The 18,937-nt window shown below is 50.8% G+C and overlaps 1 protein-coding gene across 2 annotated transcripts in view; it reads right to left on the bottom strand.

Annotated features, from left to right (window-relative positions):
• The window catches only part of CASZ1 (castor zinc finger 1), a 195,363-nt gene that overhangs the window by 151,982 nt on the left and 24,444 nt on the right, over positions 1-18,937 (bottom strand). For both annotated transcript variants that reach the window (XM_030463456.1, XM_030463457.1), the window contains exon 2: positions 8,822-8,965. The gene's annotated coding sequence lies outside the window, so the exon portion shown is untranslated. The remainder of the gene's footprint in view (positions 1-8,821; positions 8,966-18,937) is intronic.

The following is an 18,937-nucleotide window of genomic DNA, read 5'->3' as shown; positions in this document are numbered from 1 at the left end:
CAGCCCCTAGAGAGAGCTGAGGCCTGGGCATGCTCTCAGAAAGAACCTTGGCCCAAGAGAGCTTTCAAGGCACCAGAAGAGACTGGTATGGAAAGGCAAGAGGCCAAACAGCTGTGGGACTGATCAGCAGAAGAGGCAGAGGAAAACTTATGTCCAAGGCAGCTACCCTACCCAGCAGGAACACAGCTCCTGGAATGAGAGGAGAATCTGAAGTGGACCTTCACTACCAGCTGCAAACCTCCAGAACAACACCAAACACTTGCCTTGGGAGCAAACTCCAAACCCTGTCACTGTCAGAAGTGTCACTGAAGAGGCAAATTTGAAGAAGAAAATGTATCACACTGTCATCAGACAGCCCTCCTGATACTAACCTGTCCTGCTCCAACATGAGCCACTCCACTCATCCCATTTAACAAGTTGGGAACCAAAGAGTTCCCTACAAGGCTGGAAAGCCTAAACATTTTGGACGACTCAGTCCAGAGGACAACCATACCCCCTCCTTTAGCACCAACTCTTTCCACGGGCACTACAACCCCCCAGAGCTCCTGTCTTCTCTGATCAAAAGAGGTGGCCTTCATGTTGCTGCCTCTGCTACAACAGCCAACCCATCATCCATCTGCAGAAACAGCTCAAAGATGAATCTCTCCCTCCTGATCCCCATCAACACCTTTTTTTCTTGTGCTTTGTGGTCTCCCCCTTCCTCTTTCCCAGGCAGCCAGGGCAGAGGAAGCTAACACTGGTCTGGGAAGCAATGGGAACTCTCCTGGTGTCCCCTGCCACAAGGAGCACCATCAATTTACTCTGCTCCTTTAAGACGTTATCTTTTAATTTCGTGCTCCCCCTTTCCCCTCCTCAACCAACTGATTTATTAGTTTACATCTCATAAATTGTAACCCCTCGCCTCCCCCTTCACCCTCCCAGATGCCATAAATCCCCTTCAGGGCCTCGACACCCTTCTGCATGTGGTGCAGCCCCCTGCCCCCCAAAGTCACCTCCGAGTCCCCAGGGAGTGCGGGGCTCATTTGCTGGGGGTTTGGTCTGGCTCAGCTCAGCAGCTAATCCCTTGGGTGGCTCCTGTCAGATTATTAATTAGCTAAAGCGGATCGGCCCTGGAACAACATGCGCTTGGACTTCAGATAAAACAGGATGGCAGAGGCTTGGCATGGCGTTGTTTAAAGGGACACTGTCCCTTTTTTTTTCTCTTCCCTTCTCCTGGGGTGGGAGGAAGGAGAGGAGGAGGAGGAGGCAGGATACTTCCACACCTCCCCCCCCAGCAAGTTGTTTCCCAGGTCACAGCCCTGGAGGTACCACGGACAGGAATGGCAGGCGCCATCCCCACCCTCAGCCTGTGGCAGCTCTAACTCTTCCAGCTCTTGGAAAAGCTTTAGGAACCTGTTCAGAGGCACGCAGCACTCAGCTGGAGGGTCTCACTGCTGTCCCCTCCTCTCTGCTCTCCCTTGTCTAGTCATTGCTCCTCACAGAAAACTTGGTGTCTGCCACCACCCCAAGAAATGAGGTGACTTCCCAAGAGGTCAAGGTCACCCCATTTTGAGAACAGGGACTTTAAACCAGAAGCTGCAGCCCAGTGTGTGTGTGTGGAGGTTTCAAAGCCCCCTATCCTATGCAATACAGCCCTCCTGGGTTGGATAAAGAGTCAGTGTTCCCATCCCCATCCCACTGGAGAGCCTGCAAGAGCTGGAACCAGAGTCAGCAGGACCAGTGCTGGGGAGCAGCTCCCTCCTTGCTCCCTTCCCACTTTGGATTGTTTTGACTCAAACCGATGAAGCTGAAATATCGAGTCACAACGGCACTAAACTTCATTACAAGCTCTTTAACACAGATTACTTAATAAAAAACAGACTGCTTTAATTGCTTTTCCCCCATTAGCATTTCTGGAGGAGAAAAATTCTGATTAATTTGAAGAGGCACATTTCCCCCCACCCCTTGTGCTGGCCTGTGAACCAGACCTCCTTCTCACACCAGCCTTATCCAGAAGAGCATCCCAGAAAGCAGAGAGCCCAAACCCACAGGACTCTGAAAAACAATGGGACTTAGGGCCTGGTTGAACAGATGGGAGTAATGGAGTGAAGCAAACAAGGGAAAGAAAAATCTCCTCTCCTCTCTGGCAAACCTATAAAAAGCAGCACAGGAGAATGAGCAAGAAGTGGGTAGAAAAGGGTAAGGGAAGGACAGCTACCACAGCAGGGTTCAAAGACCAAGCCCAGGAGATGGCAGGTGAGTGATTTGGTAAGGTCCTGGGAAGCATCTTCACATCTGTGTGCCCCTTGGAGAGGGATGAGAGGCAGCTCTGCTAGAGGAACACTGTGTGCTTTTGCAGAGTTTGGGCCAAAAGCCTTGGAGCTCAGTGCTCTCCACATGTACCTGCAATGATCCCTACTCAGACCCTGCTGGGATAGCTGGTTCCCAGGGAGACCAACTGCACTTCCCCCTGGCTGGACATCCCCAGGTCAGGAGTGCTGGGAAGTCAGGGAGGGGGGGAGCAGCCCTGGTTGTCCAGCAGATCCCTCTGGGTTGGGAACACCAAGGGCTACCCCAAAGGAAGGAGTGACTGGGTGGAAGCCAGAACCCAGCATGTGGACAAGCAGCACTGGGCTGGGCTGTAATAGAAGATGCTAAGACATTCTCCTCACTCCATCCTCAGGACAGCTCTCCACCTGTATCCCTAACTGCTTCAGGGATGGAAGATGTCCAGCTAGCAAGTTCCTCAAAGACTAGATGTCAGAAGAGGACAAACCCCCTCTGTCCCACCCCACATTTGACCATCTCAGGTGTAGGATCTGCACTGCTCCACTGCCAAACAGCCTCAGGTAGAACAAGTCCACCAAAGCAATCCCAGCCTTTGGGGCCATTGACTTCAGCTCCTGTTGTAACTAGCCCCAGAGAGGGAGGATGGCAACCAAGTTCCTGAGTAGGCTGTTCTCTAGGTCAGCACACGCCAGGGACCAGGTAATCAAGTAGGAATTGCTCCCGTGTGCCAACTCTTGTCAACCTTGCAATGCTTTGTGTGTTTCTTAAAGCCTGAGATTTTGCAAGTTATGTAAGATTTTTGTTTTGTACAACACTGAATGTGCAGGGCCAGCCCCCCCTCTGCTCTCCCACTAGCAGGGCACAGCAACCTGAAATGTGATCTGTGTGCATCCTAAACACATAGAAACCTTGGTATTATTAAGTCTTATAATTGAGGGGAGGAGGGGAGTAGCTTTTGACTTCTGAAAGGACAAGGCTAGCAATATTGTTTGCTCATTTTACTTTCAAACTCACCTTAGTTTGTCCTCTTTTCTTTTCTCTTGTATGTTCCATTAATGTACAGCTAAGACAAACTCAGCAAGAATCACAAGAAAGACACTGGGACAGATTGTAAATTGCCCTGGCAAAAATCAGGATAGTTGTGCTGGCTTAAAATGCAGCTCTGCTGCTTTACATCAGCAGATGGTTCACCTGTGGCTCTTAATGGTTAATATATAACTGCAGTAATAACAAAAAAAAAAAAAAAAGCCCCAGCATTAATACACAATTTGTCAGAGGCAATATGCTAAAACAGTCTTTCCATATTCAACTCAAGTAGTGAGATAAGCCTCACCTCCAGTACTGCCCCATGGGCTGAGCACCAGCTCTGGAATGAGCCCTCAGCAGAAGACATCAGAGAACAGATCACATTCACTTTACAGTATTTGTTCATTTTTCAGATTTTTTGTTTTTATCAACAGATTTCTAAGAACTACATTTTGAACATGCATTTCCCTGGAGCACTTCTGGGCATACTTAGCACTGATTGCTCCAAGTGATTTCCAGCCCTTGTTCCTTGAGGAACTCTGGCAGGTCAGCATCACCCTGGGCTCCCTCTGGACAGCTGAGTGACAGAGGGACAGCCCCATGTGCACTGCTGAACGTGTTCCTAAATGCTCAGGGGAACTCTGCAAACTGGCTGAGCACTATTACCCTTTTCTTGTAGCTCCCTGTTTCATTGAGGTGCCATGGAACTGGTGCCTGTTGAGAGAACTGCTGGTGGATTGAGTGAGGACAGGCAGAAATAGTGTCATTTGGATACAGGAATCAGCAGATGTGGCTTCTCCTTCCAACTCTGCTTCTCTGAGTCACTATTAGCATAAAATCAGGTTTGTTACATCAGTGAAGCTTGAGTAAATAAACCACGACTCATCACTGTGTTTTATTTTGCAATACCACAGTGGGCTCCTCTCTACAAATAAACACTGTTAATGCTCATCACAACTGCAGGTATAGGGGAAGGAGAGTGATAAAAGCACCTACACCAGCCTAAAAGCTTTATGAAGAGCAGCTGGGTGAAATCACAACTTTTTGGAGGATATTGACTTTCACAAGTCAATACAAGCATACCAAAAAAAAAAAAAAAAAAGGCAACTCTTACTTCAGGAGACTGAAAGAGAAGTCAGTCATGCCTGCAGGTCTGACCCAGCTGATGGGTAAGAAAGATTGGGAAAGATCCCGCTCCTCTCCGGAGGAGCCAAGGCTGAAATCCTGACTGCACTGTGGTTTACAGCAGAACTCCTGCTTGCTTGAACAGTGCCAGGATTTCACCTCCCTAAAGTTCAAGTGTGAAGACAGAAGCCTTAGGAAAGAGATGGCCATCTTCTCAGCAATGGCTGGAGGAGGCTGAGGATGGTGTGAAGGCAGAAGAATGACTGAAGGTGGCAGGGAAAGCAAGGTTTGAACCCACAAGGGCCTGGCCCAGTCCTTTCTCCTCCAGTACTGAACATCCTCCCCCAGAGTTTTTGGGCAGGTTGGTGTCCTGTGGGACACTCAGCCAGGCAACTGGCAGCCCTCACTTAAGCACTGGGCTTCTTTAAGGCTCAGCTGCTGCACAGATCCATTTATGTGAGCTCTGTGCTTGCTCCTCACTGCACCATGGGCTCCGGACTCACAGCTCCTCATCTCCTGGGAGGGATCCTGCTCAGCTGCCCTCCTCACTGCTGGAAAACCTCTTCAGTTTTTGCACCTCAGACAACCATTCCCCCTCATGTGGATGGTTGTAGGTGCAAAATCACCAGCTGCTGAGCATGGCAGAGCTTCTGAAAGGGATTTGGGCTGTGCCTACCTTTAGTGTGAAACTGAATCATTCTGTGTCTCTCAAGAGCCTTATAAATGGTCCCTCCTCCAACTGTGGCATCACTGTCCTTCCCCAGACCTCTGAGCCTTTTCAACCTGGGTAGATCTCACAGATCCCCGCCGGACCTGGCCCTCCATAAGGAGGTTCCATCAGTGTCTGTTACCCAAGTGGGCAGGAGGTGCTATGGACCTCAGTGGATCAGGTTTCATCCCCATTCCCACCCAGAGATGCTAAGGAGAGCTGGAACTCCTGCTGAGCACAGGATCCTCTTCCCTCTCCTTTGACTTCCCCCCCACTCAGCTCTCTACAGCCGCCAACCAAACATCTGATGGAAGGCCTGGGGGAGGGAGTCAGAACTGTCCAGTCTGGTTAGGAGTGAAGGTCATTGATCTAGTGCAGACCAGGGATGCGGAAAACAGGGGAGGGAGGGGAAAAAAAAACCTCAGAGAGAGAGGAAAGAGGGAGGGAGGCAGAGGCAGCGCAGGGGAAGGCAGCGGAAGTGGCTCCACCGCGGTTTCACACGCCGAGACCCAAGGGCTGTTGTCAACCCGTCCTTCATGCTCACATCTTGTCACACTAGAGGTCAGGTCTCCCAAGAGTTCCTGGAGAGCTGAGCTAGCCCATATGGCAGGCAATATGTTAACAATATGGATCAGCTGCTCGTCAGGGCCTGAGCAGATGGATGTGACAACCCTGCTCTTATCCCACACGGGCTTTAACATCTTCCCTCTCCCCACCTCAGCCATCCCAAAGAGCTCCTCTGCCCAAAACTGTTGCCTCCAGCCTAGGTGGACCCTGGGGCCACAGGGCAGAACAGCAGTGTGGAAATGCCTGCCTTGCTTGAGCTGGATGGAAGCAGGGTAGAGCCCCATTCAGACCAGTGCAGGCAGGAACTGGGACAAACTTTCCTCCAGTGGGAGCGTGGTGCAAAGGGAAAGACCTCTCTGGAACCCAGACCCGTGCTCTGAACTCCCCAGCAGGGTGATGGAGGAGATACTGCATTCAGATCTATGTATATGGCATGTTACCACCAGATGCCACACGTTGCAGTCTAGACTGAGTTTTGTAACTGCCTGGGAAAATTCTCTCTCACAGAACAAGTAATACATAAATAGATGTATATTTTAATGGGCAAGTTAAACTCCTCCTGGCAAAGGCAGGCAAGTTGATTTCATACTCAGGTGGGTAAATTTCCACAATGATTTTGCAAGGCTGTTTCATATTCCCCAGCTCGGGAGCAGAGCTGTCAGGGCTGGCTGGGCTGGGCCAGCTGCACTTCTCTGGAAGGCAGAGTTTCCACCTCCATCCCCTCCCAGCTGTGCTGACTACCAGGATCCCAAGGATCCCAGCAAGAATAACACAGCTAACCTCCAAATTTAGGTTTGCTTCAGGACTGAAGCAGGGGGAAATATGTTGGAGATCAAAACACAGTGGGTATTTCTAATCCTTTGCCCACGTTTTGTTTTTAGGTTTTTTTACCTGCATAAAAGTCTCCCCTTCATCACCTGAGCACAAAAAAAACCCCCTCCAGCCCTTATAGCTCTAGGACTAAACAGCCAGCTTGTGCTTATAAACAGAGAGTGAAAAAGCAATCACAGCCCAGGGATGGGCTCTGGAGAACCTGCAAACAGCCTCGGTAGCCCAAAGTAAATTGAGCTTGTTTTGAAAGTAGAAGCCATAGAACTTGCTCCAGGGCTGAAGACTGGAACACAGGGATTTCTAGTCCAGAGCAGGAGCAATCACAAAGCCACATGCCTGAAAAGCTAAATGCATCTCCTTCACTGAAGTGATGCTTGTAGAATGAGGGGGACCTCAGAAAAACAGCTGGAGTCAAGGGAAATATTTCTATGAGCTTCTGTCCCTCAGAAAACAGCCCCTGAAGGACACTCAGCTTTGTCCAGGCAAGGCATCCAGCAGGTACTAGGAGAAGGCAAACACTGGGAAGGATTACAGCCCTGCAACAACCTGAACCTTAAGGTTCAACTTCAGCACTTAAGGAATTCCTGATATATCAGTCTTTTCCTCTTGCCTTCTTGTCTCAGAGCTCCTACCCATCCCAGCTCTGTGGGGCTTTCAAAACCAAGAGCTCCACCAGCAGAAACCTGGGAAAGGGGTTAAAGGAAAAGCTCCCTCTGATGGAAAAATGGCTCTAGAACCTTACACAGCTTCCTCAGCAGAATTTTCCCCCCTGGGTATTTGGCCCCCCTGGAGAGGCAGATAAGAATATCTGGCAGAAATTCACCTGCTGCAGTCAAACCTGAGAATTTATATCTTTTTTGGTAAAACCTCAAGGCTCTTCATGTTCCACTACCCTATTCCCTCAGGCAGAGCTCCAATTTGGGAAGCACTCTTGCCTCTGGAGGCCTGGGAAGGCATGTGCCACTGCTCTAAAAGGGGACACAGGCACCAGAGCAGCTCATGTTGGGATAAAGGCCAGAGTTCCCTACATGAACAGTTCAAAACCAAGCTTTCCAAATAAAGCATGCCAGACCCTGGAGGAGTTTCAGCACTAGGAAGGTGTGGGAAGGCACAGCTCACCCATATCCCATCCTGAAGCACACTGTATTTGCTGGCAGGTTTACTGAAAGCACTCAGATCTGTAGGCTTTGAACACGTGGCAAGCCCTAAGCCCTGCTGAGCCAGAGAGGATCCTGGCTGTTGCTCTTCAGGGCAGAGCACTCAGCACATGAGTAAATTCCCCCTGTGCCACACACAGCCAGGGATGGAGCTGAAGCCTCACACAAACATCTTAGCCCCCTGATTTTTTTTTATTTTTTTTTTTTCTTCCCTTTGCTAAGCCAGGACAGTCCCCCCACCCTGATCCTCCTGGGTCAGGTCTGACTCACAACACCTCTGGATGAATTGCTTTGCCCAGACATCACTGATGGCACAGACAGAGGAACACGGTGATGCACAATTATCCTTTAGGTTACTGATCTTCATTCAAGCATCATCATCATTTAATACAGCACAGAGAGACCCCCTGACCAGACCTCTACCCCCCCTGGAGCAGATATCACATCACCCAAAGCCCAGGCACAGCCCCTTTAAGCTGCAGCAGTGTGGCAGTGCCACCAGACACCTCCCAAATCCCCAGACTGTTGAGAAGAAATAGATTATCCCACTGCTGTTATCCTACAGCTGCTTTCTTCCAGGCCATGTTGTGCCAAACCTTTCTTTGCAGAGAAACTGTGAGGGGAGCCCAGCAGTGAGGAAAGTAAAATGCAACACAGGGCCCCACCCTCTCAGAACCTTTCTGAGTTTCCCACTGTGACCACAGACATCCTCAAACTCCTCTTCTTTTGTGAAACAAATCAATTAGAAAGTGTCCCACACAATACTTACCCAGGGGACTCCTGTGCTAGCCTGTTCTGGCATACTACTTAGCTAATTGTTACTAGTGCACACCAGCTCCTTAGGCAGAGGGAGGCTATGAGAGGGAGCTGCTCCAACCAGTGCTTTGCTGTGTCAGCTGGGTGCCTGCATCTGTGCAGAAATGGGCAGCAAGCTCAGGGGTAAATCCAGTCCTACTTGTGAGCCAACCCGAGGCACATCAACACCCCCCCCCTGTGCATTTACCACCCAAACCAATGACTTTCAGCAGCTCTTCTAAACTTTACAGGCTAGAGGTTTCCCAGGACTGGATGGGAGACTCTGGAGAGCCAAAATCACCCCTACCTCTGAGCAGATAGTTTATGACAACAAAATCAGTACCTTGCATTGCGAAGTCACAGGCTTCAAGGTCCATTCCAGTGTACAAAGCCAGGAGAGAATTCAGGTTCTTTGTTTTGGAAGTGGTCTCAGGTGAAGACAGCGTGAACTGGATGGTGTCCCTTCACTTGGTGAAGTCTCTTTGCACTGTGTTTCAAAAGGAGATAAATATTCCTTACTGAGCAGGACAAGAGCTCAGGTGAATCACGAGCAGGAGCAATGACGCCGGCCTCAAATGCCACAGCCACCCACAGACCTCAGCCCTTGGTCACACACAACAGGCTAGCAAGGCAAGGCACCTCACACCCTGCCAAACACACTCCATCCCCAGCTCCTGCTCATCCCACTCAACTCACAAGTCCAGGTACAAACCACCCAGATGACCACTCAGTGGGCCACACACTCCAACTTTCCCCAGAAGCAATTCCAGGTCAGTGTCAGAAACAGCCTCCAGGACTCTGGCACTTACTGCCCAGAGCTTCCCCCCATCACCAGCTGAGCAGTTCTGCACGGGAGGGATGGTGACACCAGCCCTGCTTGCTGGGAAATCCCTCACTTGTGAGGACCCTTCAGTCCTGTACCCCCCACACCCTGCAAACAGTATGAATACAACCAGAGAAGACAAAGGAAGAATTATGATTTCCAGTTTAGTGAGGCACACAGCAATTCAGTGACTTGTCAAAGGTCACTCGGGGAATCTGAGGCAGAATTGGGAACCAAAATTAAATCTCTCAAATTTCGGTCCAAGAGGTGGACAATAGAAGTCCCACTTCCCTTCCCGTGCTCCTCGGATGCACGTTGCCACCTTTGGAACAGGTTTCACCCTTTTCCCTGCTCTCCCTAGATAGTTAAGACAATTCCCTTCTATTTCCTGCATTGGAGGAAATGGATAAATACAGAGATTAAAAGAAAAAGAACTTTTACCTTACTTAGAAAATTTTAAAGTGTTCTAGCTCCAACATTTGACAGAAGCTCGGAAGCTTCTGACTCTTCTGTGAGGTGGGATTTGTGGACTGAGGGTTTTGTTGTTGGTGGGTTTTTTTAATTTCCATCAGACAAAAATAAAAGAAGCAAAACAAAAGAAGGTTGTTGAGATCAATTTGTGATAGGTGCCGGGCCAAAGAAAATGGAGCCAAAGAAGTCAGAACCCTGCAACCAGCAACCTTTGTGTCAATTTAAGCAAATATTGTGGCGTTTCCATGGCAATCCCTGTTTTGACTATCCACTACACTCACTTTTTAAAGGGCTTTTCCTGTTTGCGTTTCAACTTCAAAACCTGTAAATATTTTCAGCCTTAACACATCCCCACCTCCCCCAGCCTCGGCACTGAGATCCTAGCGAAGCTCTGACTCCAAGTCTCCTGTCTGCAGGACCCCAAAGCTGGGAGAATCCACAGCAAAAGAAGGGCTGGGGACACAGGGCTGGGGACAGCAGGGCTGGGGACACAGGGCTGGGGACACAGGGCTGGGGACACAGGGCTGGGGACAGCAGGGCTGGACCTTTGTCCTGCTCTCAGCATAGTGCCAGCCCCTCGGCAGCAGCAGGGACAGGAGCGAGTTCCTTTCTTCTTCCAAACTGATGAGTGGAACACCACAGCACTGACAGCATCAGCCCAAGGTGAGGAGCAGGCAGCAGGTGCTTTGCAAGCCTCCCTCCATCCCTCTCTGCCAGCTCAGGCCACCTCTGACCCGCTGCACCAGGCAGGCTTTGTGCTGGGAGCCTCTCCCTGTGACCTGCCCAGAACCAGCTCTGGCACAGCCCCAGCTCTGCCCCCAGCCCAACCCCTGCTCCCCTCCTGTCCCCTCCAACCCTGCCTGACCCGGGGCTGTCAATCACTGATTTCTGCTCTGCTGTGTCACCTGCAAGTGGGAACCAAGAAGAAGAAGAAGAAGAAGAAGAAGAAGAAGAGTCAACTTTGTCCTCACTTGCAACCTGGGCTAGGGTGTAACTTGTGCAGCTTCCTGAGCAGCAGCCTGTGGGATCACTATCCCTGCTCCACCAAGAGGGAGCCCACAGGGAAAGTCCTGGTGCCAAGTGCCCTGGTCAAGTGCTGGTACCAGGTGGAAGATCCCAGCAGCACCAGGAGCCCGGTGCTAACCCTCACCCCAAAGCAGAAACCTGTCCCTTCATCTAGCTCTGCTTTTTTGCTGCATGGAGGTGCACAGTCCCCACCTCCAGAGGCCTGGTGCAGACTTTCATCCCCAGGCACACACCTTCTGCAGCTCTGGCCACTCCAGCAGAGTGCAGCCTCTCCCGGCAGCCATAGGAGTGCACTGGTTAATTCTGAGTTTCCTGGCTGGGATGGATTTGTGCCAGGCCTCAAATGTTAGCTTCGTGTAATTTTTGGGAAGTCAATTTCCTTTGGGTTGTTTTTTTCTTTTCCCTTTTTTTTTTTTGTTTTGTTTTTTGTTTAACCTTTTTTCCTCTTTTAAATGAAAAAGTGGGAGAGTTGAAACGAGCATCAGGAGAGGGCCATGCATCCACGGGCTGGAGTTTCCCAAGAGCATTTTCTAAGCACCATGTGCAGAGGACACCATGGAAACAAACACACAGTGACTCCCAGAGCTGTTGTGCTGGGTGCCCACAGCAGCAGTGGGGAGGGAGCAGCCCTGGCACTCACATGAACCTCACACCCCCCTCCTGACCATCCCTCCTGCAATGCCCACTGCTTCTGATACCACCAGCAGATGATGCATGATACCTGCTGTCCTGGCCAGCTTCCAGCTCAGGTAATTACATCCTACAGGAGTTTCAGCTGGATATTTTATCCCTTCTTCACTTCCGGCCCTGAGCTGCTGCACTGGGAGTTGCTAAAACCGTGTCCAGATCCACCCCGGATGTGAGTGCGTGCCGGGGGCTGGAGGGAATTCTGTGCATCCCAGCAGATCCCAAGAGCCTGGTGCTACAACAGCCTCCTCTAGAAACACACCACCATGTATTTCCTTACATACATCCCATAATGCCCCTGCTTAAGGATGGGAAATTCCCAGTGGGCTGCCATGCCAGGGATGAACAATTTCTGGAGGAAAGTGCTCAATGGAGCAGTCATTTGGGACAGGGACACTGGCTGCTCTCCTTCCTTGAACTAGAAACCCTCCTCCCAGCATTTCACAGGCTTGGAGAAAGGAAAACCCATGGTGGCAGTGGTGACAGGCTAAAGCCACTGGCTCCAGTCTGCCCCAGCCATCTCATGCCACAGGGGATACTGGTGGTGGTGAATGGAGAGGACAAGATGGGCCAGGCTCAGAGCACCCATGAGAACAAACCTAGCAGGGATCACAACACACAAAATCAAAAAGGGTCTTCAGGGTGCCCTTAAATCCTCTCACCAGGCTGCTACTAAAAAGCCACGGGTAGGAAATGCTGGCAGAGCAACACTGGATGCTCTCACCAAACCCTCATGGGATTCCTCATCCTCCAGAGGGAACTGAGCTGGGACAGCCACAAGAATTCAGAGCTCTTCAAAGCTGTCCAAGATACAAGGACACAGCCTGCTGACCCACTCTCCACTCAGGACAGTTCTGGAGTCCCCGTGCTGGTAAGTGGGCTCTATCAAACCTCTATCATGCCCTTTTTGTTGTTTTCTTTCAGAAGATTCTGGACCAGCTCCTCACCTGGTATAAATCAGTGCAGTTTCGGTGGCTCCAGTGAAGTCATGCCAATTTAAACGAGTTGAGGATCCGGCCCTCCAAGTTACTGGAGTTGCCAGTTCTTCCTTTGGATAATCCTGAGGGTGATTTCACAGCAAGCAGCAGCACAAGCCCAGCCAGACTGGCAGGATCAGCTGTGCTCTCCTACCCCCCACGAGTAGGGAGGTCTGGGGCAGAGTCCCTGCTGTGAGACCCTGCTGGAGCAACCCTGGCTGTACCATCAGCTGCTGCTTTTACTGAGTTTCCTTCTCTGCTGTGTAATGAGCAATAGATACAGCTCAGAGTGAAGGACTCCAGACTTCAGCTCCAGGTTTTCAGGGGAGCTGGTGCCTTTCTGGGCACTGGGTCATCCAGCACATCGAGGACTCAGGCTTGCCATGGCTTTGGAGGAGATGCATGGGAAGAACTGGTCACTTGTCACAGCAACAAAACCCAACCAGGTGAGGTTACCACTTACTACAGTAAAAAGAGGAAATCTTCATGAAGAAACCAGGCTTCCCCTCTTTCCACTCCAGCCTCCACCCCACCAATCTCTGCTCCAAGGAAGGAAAAGAACCCATCACTGCCTGGAAGCTGCTGAGTGAGCAGCTACAAATCCCTTCCCTGTCCCCAGGTCCACTCTCCCCCTGCCACCTCTCCACAGCAGGGAGCCCAGGGAACGTGGCACAGCTTCAGCAGGCACTGGGTGCTCAGGAACTTTCTGTGCTCTGCCCTCACAAGTCCTTTGCTATCCCCCCAGAGCAATTTTCTAGGCAACAGCGTGGTTGCATTCCCTTCCCTATCTCCTAATAAATATCATGCTAAGCAAGATGAGTATCTTCTTCCCAGACCAAGCAGCATGACCCACTTTCTGAATCAGGGCAGATGCAATTGGGCCCTGGAGTCCTGGACCCCTCCCAAAGCAGAGAGATTTTGTAACAATTACAGCAAGAAGCAGAAGGAATAGAAAAGTAATAAGTGATCAAAGAGTGCAGTGGTGGAGCTGAAGCTGTGGGGTAATTACTACTCCTTGCCATCCTACGCTCTGGCATTTTCCTAGGACACTGAAGCAAGAGTCCCATGCACATTCACACAACATCTCCACTGTCCTACATTCCTCAAAAGTAACAGGTCCAATTCCAAATTCTGGCTATTGGCTCAGACAACTGCTGCCCTGCCTGCACACCCGCCCGGATTTTTTCCCCTTCTCTTTTCCTTTCCCCACAGCAGAGGAGGAGCAGAGGATTCAAATCGTAGCAGTGCAAGTCCCTCCCTCCAGCACTCACACTCTTGAACACCCTGCCCAGTGACCACTTTGGCCCTGCCATCCCAGCACAGCCATCTGCCTCCTGTGCCAGCATCCAGCTGTCTGGGAGTCCCCTTGTCCCCCTAAGCCTGTCCCCACACAGAGCTTCAAGTCCTGCTGTTCAGAGGGGAGGCTCAATACAGGCACAGACAAAAAGCCCCTGTAAAAAAATTAAGCTTTGGACTGTGCCTGGCTTGCAGACCACAGAGCTGAGAGGAGGTGGCTCCAAGCTCTCACTTTGGAGATGCTCCATTTTTCCAAAGAACAGCTCTGTACTTTCCCAGCTGTAGCTGAGCTCAGACTATGACCCAATGGGCATGGAAAGCAATTAAAAGGAGGTGGGGTGAATGTCAGTAGACAAAACTTCTCCCTGAGGAGTGTGAGCCTTCCAGCAGCTCCAGATGAGAGAGACCCCAGTGCCAGGGAGGCAGAGACAGCAACAGACAGAGCCTCAGAGCAAGGCTGAGACAAGTGACAGGGAAAGCAGAGCAGCCCTGGCTCACCCAGGAGCTCAGAGCTGGCATTGCCTTTCAGGCTCAAGACTTCTCTGCCCACTGGAACAAACCATCATCAATTCAACAGCAGAGAAACACACACCAACAGGTCCCTCACCCAGCACAAGCTGGTGCCTTCCTTATCTGGTACACTAAGATGAGGCAAAAGTAACTTTTAAAGGATTTCCATGGTAATTCTTCTTCCTTACGTTAAGTGAAAGAACTGGAAAAAAAAATAATAGAAAAAGAAAACCCTTTCACCCAAACTTCGGAGATAAAAACAGGGGTAAAAATCTTCATCTTAATTCAAAATCCTATTTGATGTGTCGTGGCATGAAAATGTTTTTCACTGCATTTTTTCAGTGTGATCTCATGCACCCTGCAAACGGGGTACGCCCAAAACACCAGGTATTTTATGGGACACAAACAGAGTGCAAACATACACAATTAAAAAAAATGGGATTGGTAAATATTTAAATTAATCAGAGCTGGCATCTGTGCAGGCTCCCCTCCCAGAGAGAGGGATGTTTGCTGCTTTGAAAAAAGAGTGAATAACATGACCTTTTCCTTGGTGTTTGTTAGCTCACTGCAGTTTGGGGGGTTGGAGCAGCCCAGGCACCTCCCAAAACCAAGTCCAGCAAGTGGAGTTGGGGCTCCTCTGCTCCAGCCTGGCACAGGGGGCTGGGGGCTCCAGAGCTGGTGGGGACAGAGCTGGCTGGGGGAGTTGCTCCAACCTGTTTGTTGTCTCACTCCATAATGCATGGGGTTTGTTGTTTGGTTTGGGGTGGGATTTTTTTTGTTTGTTTGTTTTTTGTTTGGATTTTTTTTCTTTTTTTTTTTCTTCCCCCCCCCCAGTTTAATTGTTGGAGGAGTTTATGAAAACTGTTTGCCAAAAAACAATCGACTCCAGGGAGCCAGCTTACACAAAAAGGGTGTGGTGCTCCAGAGAGGCCGTGGAGCCATGGAAACCACCACCACCTTTTGCATTTGCCCAGGTGAAGCCAAAGCTTTGTGGATGGCTTGTGAAATCAGCAGAGCCCTGCAAGGAAGTGAAACACACACATGCCAGGGGGCATGAAGCACCCAGCAAGGTGACCCCATCCACCAGCACCCCCACCTCCCAAAGCTGAACTCTCACACTTGGACACTGCTTTTATTTAGGATGGAAATTGGTGTCACCCAAACCCCCCTATGAGCACAGGAAGGGTTCTGCAAGCACCCAGTGCCACTCCTGGGGGGCAGTGGGGACACAGGGACAGGCAGGGAGTCCTGACACCAAAATGTGCAGGACAGGAACAACAGGAATCTGCACACACGGGTCAGCAAAAGGCACCCCAGCCCCACAGCTCACACCTTGGGGTACTGATGTGAAGCTGGCAGGGGGATGGGTGAGGGGACAAGGGATGGGTCAGGCTGTACCAGCAGGGTGTGGGGACCCTGTGTCCAGAGGCAGGTGAGTATCAGGGGGAAAATGTTGGTGCTCTGAGCTGGCATGGGAAGGTGGGTGGCTGGAGAGGGACCCTGGCTGCATTCTTCTCAATCTTAGAAAAAAACCAGAGAATTCCTCAGAAGCACTGGCTGCTGGTCTGACAGACACAAAACAACCCTGGACCAAAGAGCAGAGAAGGGATTTCAAAGCCCCCCCAGCTCCTGTGAGGGAGCTCCAGGACACCCCTGCCACCACGGGCAAAGGGAAGAGGCTCTGAACTGAGGCTCCTTGGGAGGAGGTCACATCCATTACACCCACTGTCAGCTGCTCAAAGTGTGCTGATGACATTTTAGGTTCCAGATTTCACCCACTCTGGTGGGTCACAGCCAAAGAAGTGAGCAGAGGATGAAGCCTTCCCAGGCCACCTCCTGCAGAGGAGCAGAGAGCAGTGTGAGGTGTGCTGGGAAAGCTGCACAGGCAGAGAGGCCACGGGAACAAAGTTCCAGGATCCTCCTCAAATCAGAGCTGGCCAGAGCCAACAGAGCTCTCTTCCTCTGGTTTGACTTCAGTCTGCCACATCAACACTGGGATGATTGGATGCTGGCACTTCTCTTACCTGCTGTCACAGGTCCCTGACCACAAACCACACCAAGAACCGGGTCCTGCCCTCAGTGAAGCCAGGAGAGGGGAGTACAGACCCCTCAGCAGAGGCAGTGTGAGGGCAGCAATGTTTCTTTTGGTGCAGGGAAGGGAGAAAACCTTTGGAACCTATCACTACCTTCATGATTCACTGCTGCCTTCCATGTCTGGATTTACACCCCATCTGGATGTCTCCAAACATGATGCCCTGGCCTTTTTCCATTCACAGCCCAGTTTTCCCCCTTTTGTTAGAGAATCCCAAGGGAGGTGCCAGCCAGACACCCATCAAGTGCTGTTTTAACTGGAAGGTCCCCAGGGCCACCTCCCAGCGAGGGCAGAGCATGTGGCACCCAAGTGCTCCAGCCTCCACCTCCAGGCTGTCCCTAGGCAGAGCCTGCAGGTCCCCAAGGGCAGCTGAGGGGACAAGGGGACAGATTGTCCCCCAAGGGTGACCATGGGAAGGGCCCAGCAGAGCCCCCCAGGAGGGCAGTGCTGGTAAGGCTTGGTGTGTCAGCCTTTCTGGCATCGACCTCCTCAACTCATTCAAATATTTCCCTTTTTTTTTTTTTTTTTTTTTTTTTAATTTAATGTTCCCTATAATTCATCTGTTCCAAAAGATAATCAATAGAGGCCGTAATGAAAATTTGAGCCATATTTTATGATCTGCTGCAGGAGAAAGGGCCACATCAGCAGGACTAGCCTTGGCTTCCAGCATCATTGCTGTGTGTGTTTGCCTGCTTGCTGGCCAGATTCCCCCCCTCCACCCAGCCAGGGCTGCTGACAGGAGCAGCCCCTCCAGGAGAAACTCCTGCCCTTCCCTCCTACTTCAAACAGCAGCTGCTGGAGCCCCAGCTGAAGATGTACGTGTGGGGAAAAGGAAAGTTCCTACAGAGTGCAAAGGGTCCTGACCCAGCAGCCTCAGAGAACCTCCCGAGCATCCCTCAACTTCCCAGCTCTGAAACAAATCCCGTGGCCCTCAACCAGACCCTGGGGGGAATACAATGATCATGTTGCAGGGTCTGAAGAGTTATTTCTACCCTTCAGAGTAAGTCCCTGGTCCTTGGCACTGCCTCTCAGGCTAGGTTTCACATTCCTTTTCTCTCACCACCCAAGAGTGAGGGCAGTCATTCCTGGGGGCAGGAAGAAGAGAGCCTCCTCCAGGAATTGTACTGTGGCCTTTCAGGGCTCCTGCCACTGTCAGCAAAGACCAAAGAAGCACTTTTGGGCTCCCAGGTTTATGAGCAGCAACACAATTATGAATGAGAAGAGATCAGGCTGGGCTCAGTACTCTCTGAGTACTTAAAAACAGGGGCCTGGGATCCCAGTTTTGTTCAGCACCACTGGAAAAGCAAGAGGGAAAAAAAAGGATCCAGAAGCCTAAAGTCCATTCTCACTTCCAGCTTCAATATCCATGGCCAGTCACTAGGACTGTTCTCCTCCACATCTAGTCCAAGGTGAACTTGTCAATCCCACCTTACTCCTTTTAGACACAAATATTACAGCTGCCCCCAATTCACCCATTTTCCTGGGCTATTTATGAATTTAGGAGCTGTGCTGCCCTTACCTCCCCAGGTGTGTAGCGGGGAGGAGGAGAAACCTCATCTCAGTGCCAGCCTCCATGTGCTGCTCTGTGCTTTTCATCCCACATTCTGAATCCCACAGACACCTCCATCTCATCTCCAGGCACACAACCAGCAGGTTGGATGGTTTTGCACACACACACACACGGATGCAGCCAGGGCTGAAATGAAGGCAAAAGCCTCAGGTCTGTTCCGGGAACCCTTCCCCACCTCAGCTTCCCAGCAGCAGGTCCCCTCTCCTCTCACTAAAGCCTGGAGCATATTTCATTGCCTGAAGCTGCCGCGTCTGCAGGGAGCCGGAGGTAACAAAACCGTCTTTGATTTGGCCAAGGGAAAAATATAAGAAGTGAAAGGCCAGAGTGAGGAATTTATAACAGCAGCTAAGGCAGCAAAAATACAAGCGGCTGACCAGAAGCTGCCCTCCTGCTCAGCAAGTCCTCTTCAGCTTCCCACGTGTCTTGGAGGGGCAGGATGGTGCAGAGGGCACAGCCAGAAAGCACTGATTTTCTACAGAGTCCCAACAGCCTCCGAGAGCCCTGCAAAGCAGCTCTCAGCCCTTGAGGCAGAAGCTGGAAAGCTGAGAAGCCTCTGCTCAGCCAGAGATGCAGGTGGGCATCTCGTATCATCTTCCTGCCTGGGACTGCTGCCTTTACAAAAATGATGTAGCAGGTAAATTGGTGATACTGAACCTCCTGAGGCAGAAATGCCCTCTCTGTCCTGGGCTGGCAACCTGAGTGCCTGGAACCAGTGGTCAGCAAGAGAAAGAGCCAAATATTTCCACCTCTCCTTTCTCTTGGAAACTTAAAAATCAACCATCTTGGTATAAAAAATACAACACAATATTCAAATGAATCGTTGCTTCCAATACAAAAATAAGGTGGCAAGATGTGTGACAGAGGGATTGTGAATCCAGAGGACATGGATTTAAACTTATACAGGGAAGAGGACTGAAATCCTAAGCAGAGCTGGGAAAGCACTGCAGTCCCTGGGTGTCAGCACCACATCCAGCCACTCTCCTTTCCTAATCCAGCTGCCAACAAAC

The sequence above is a fragment of the Calypte anna genome, chromosome 21, assembly GCF_003957555.1.
Source record: "Calypte anna isolate BGI_N300 chromosome 21, bCalAnn1_v1.p, whole genome shotgun sequence".
NCBI classification, from domain to species: Eukaryota; Metazoa; Chordata; class Aves; order Apodiformes; family Trochilidae; genus Calypte; species Calypte anna.
Note: the sequence above shows the minus strand (reverse complement) of the source record. Positions and strands in the feature narration are given on the sequence as shown.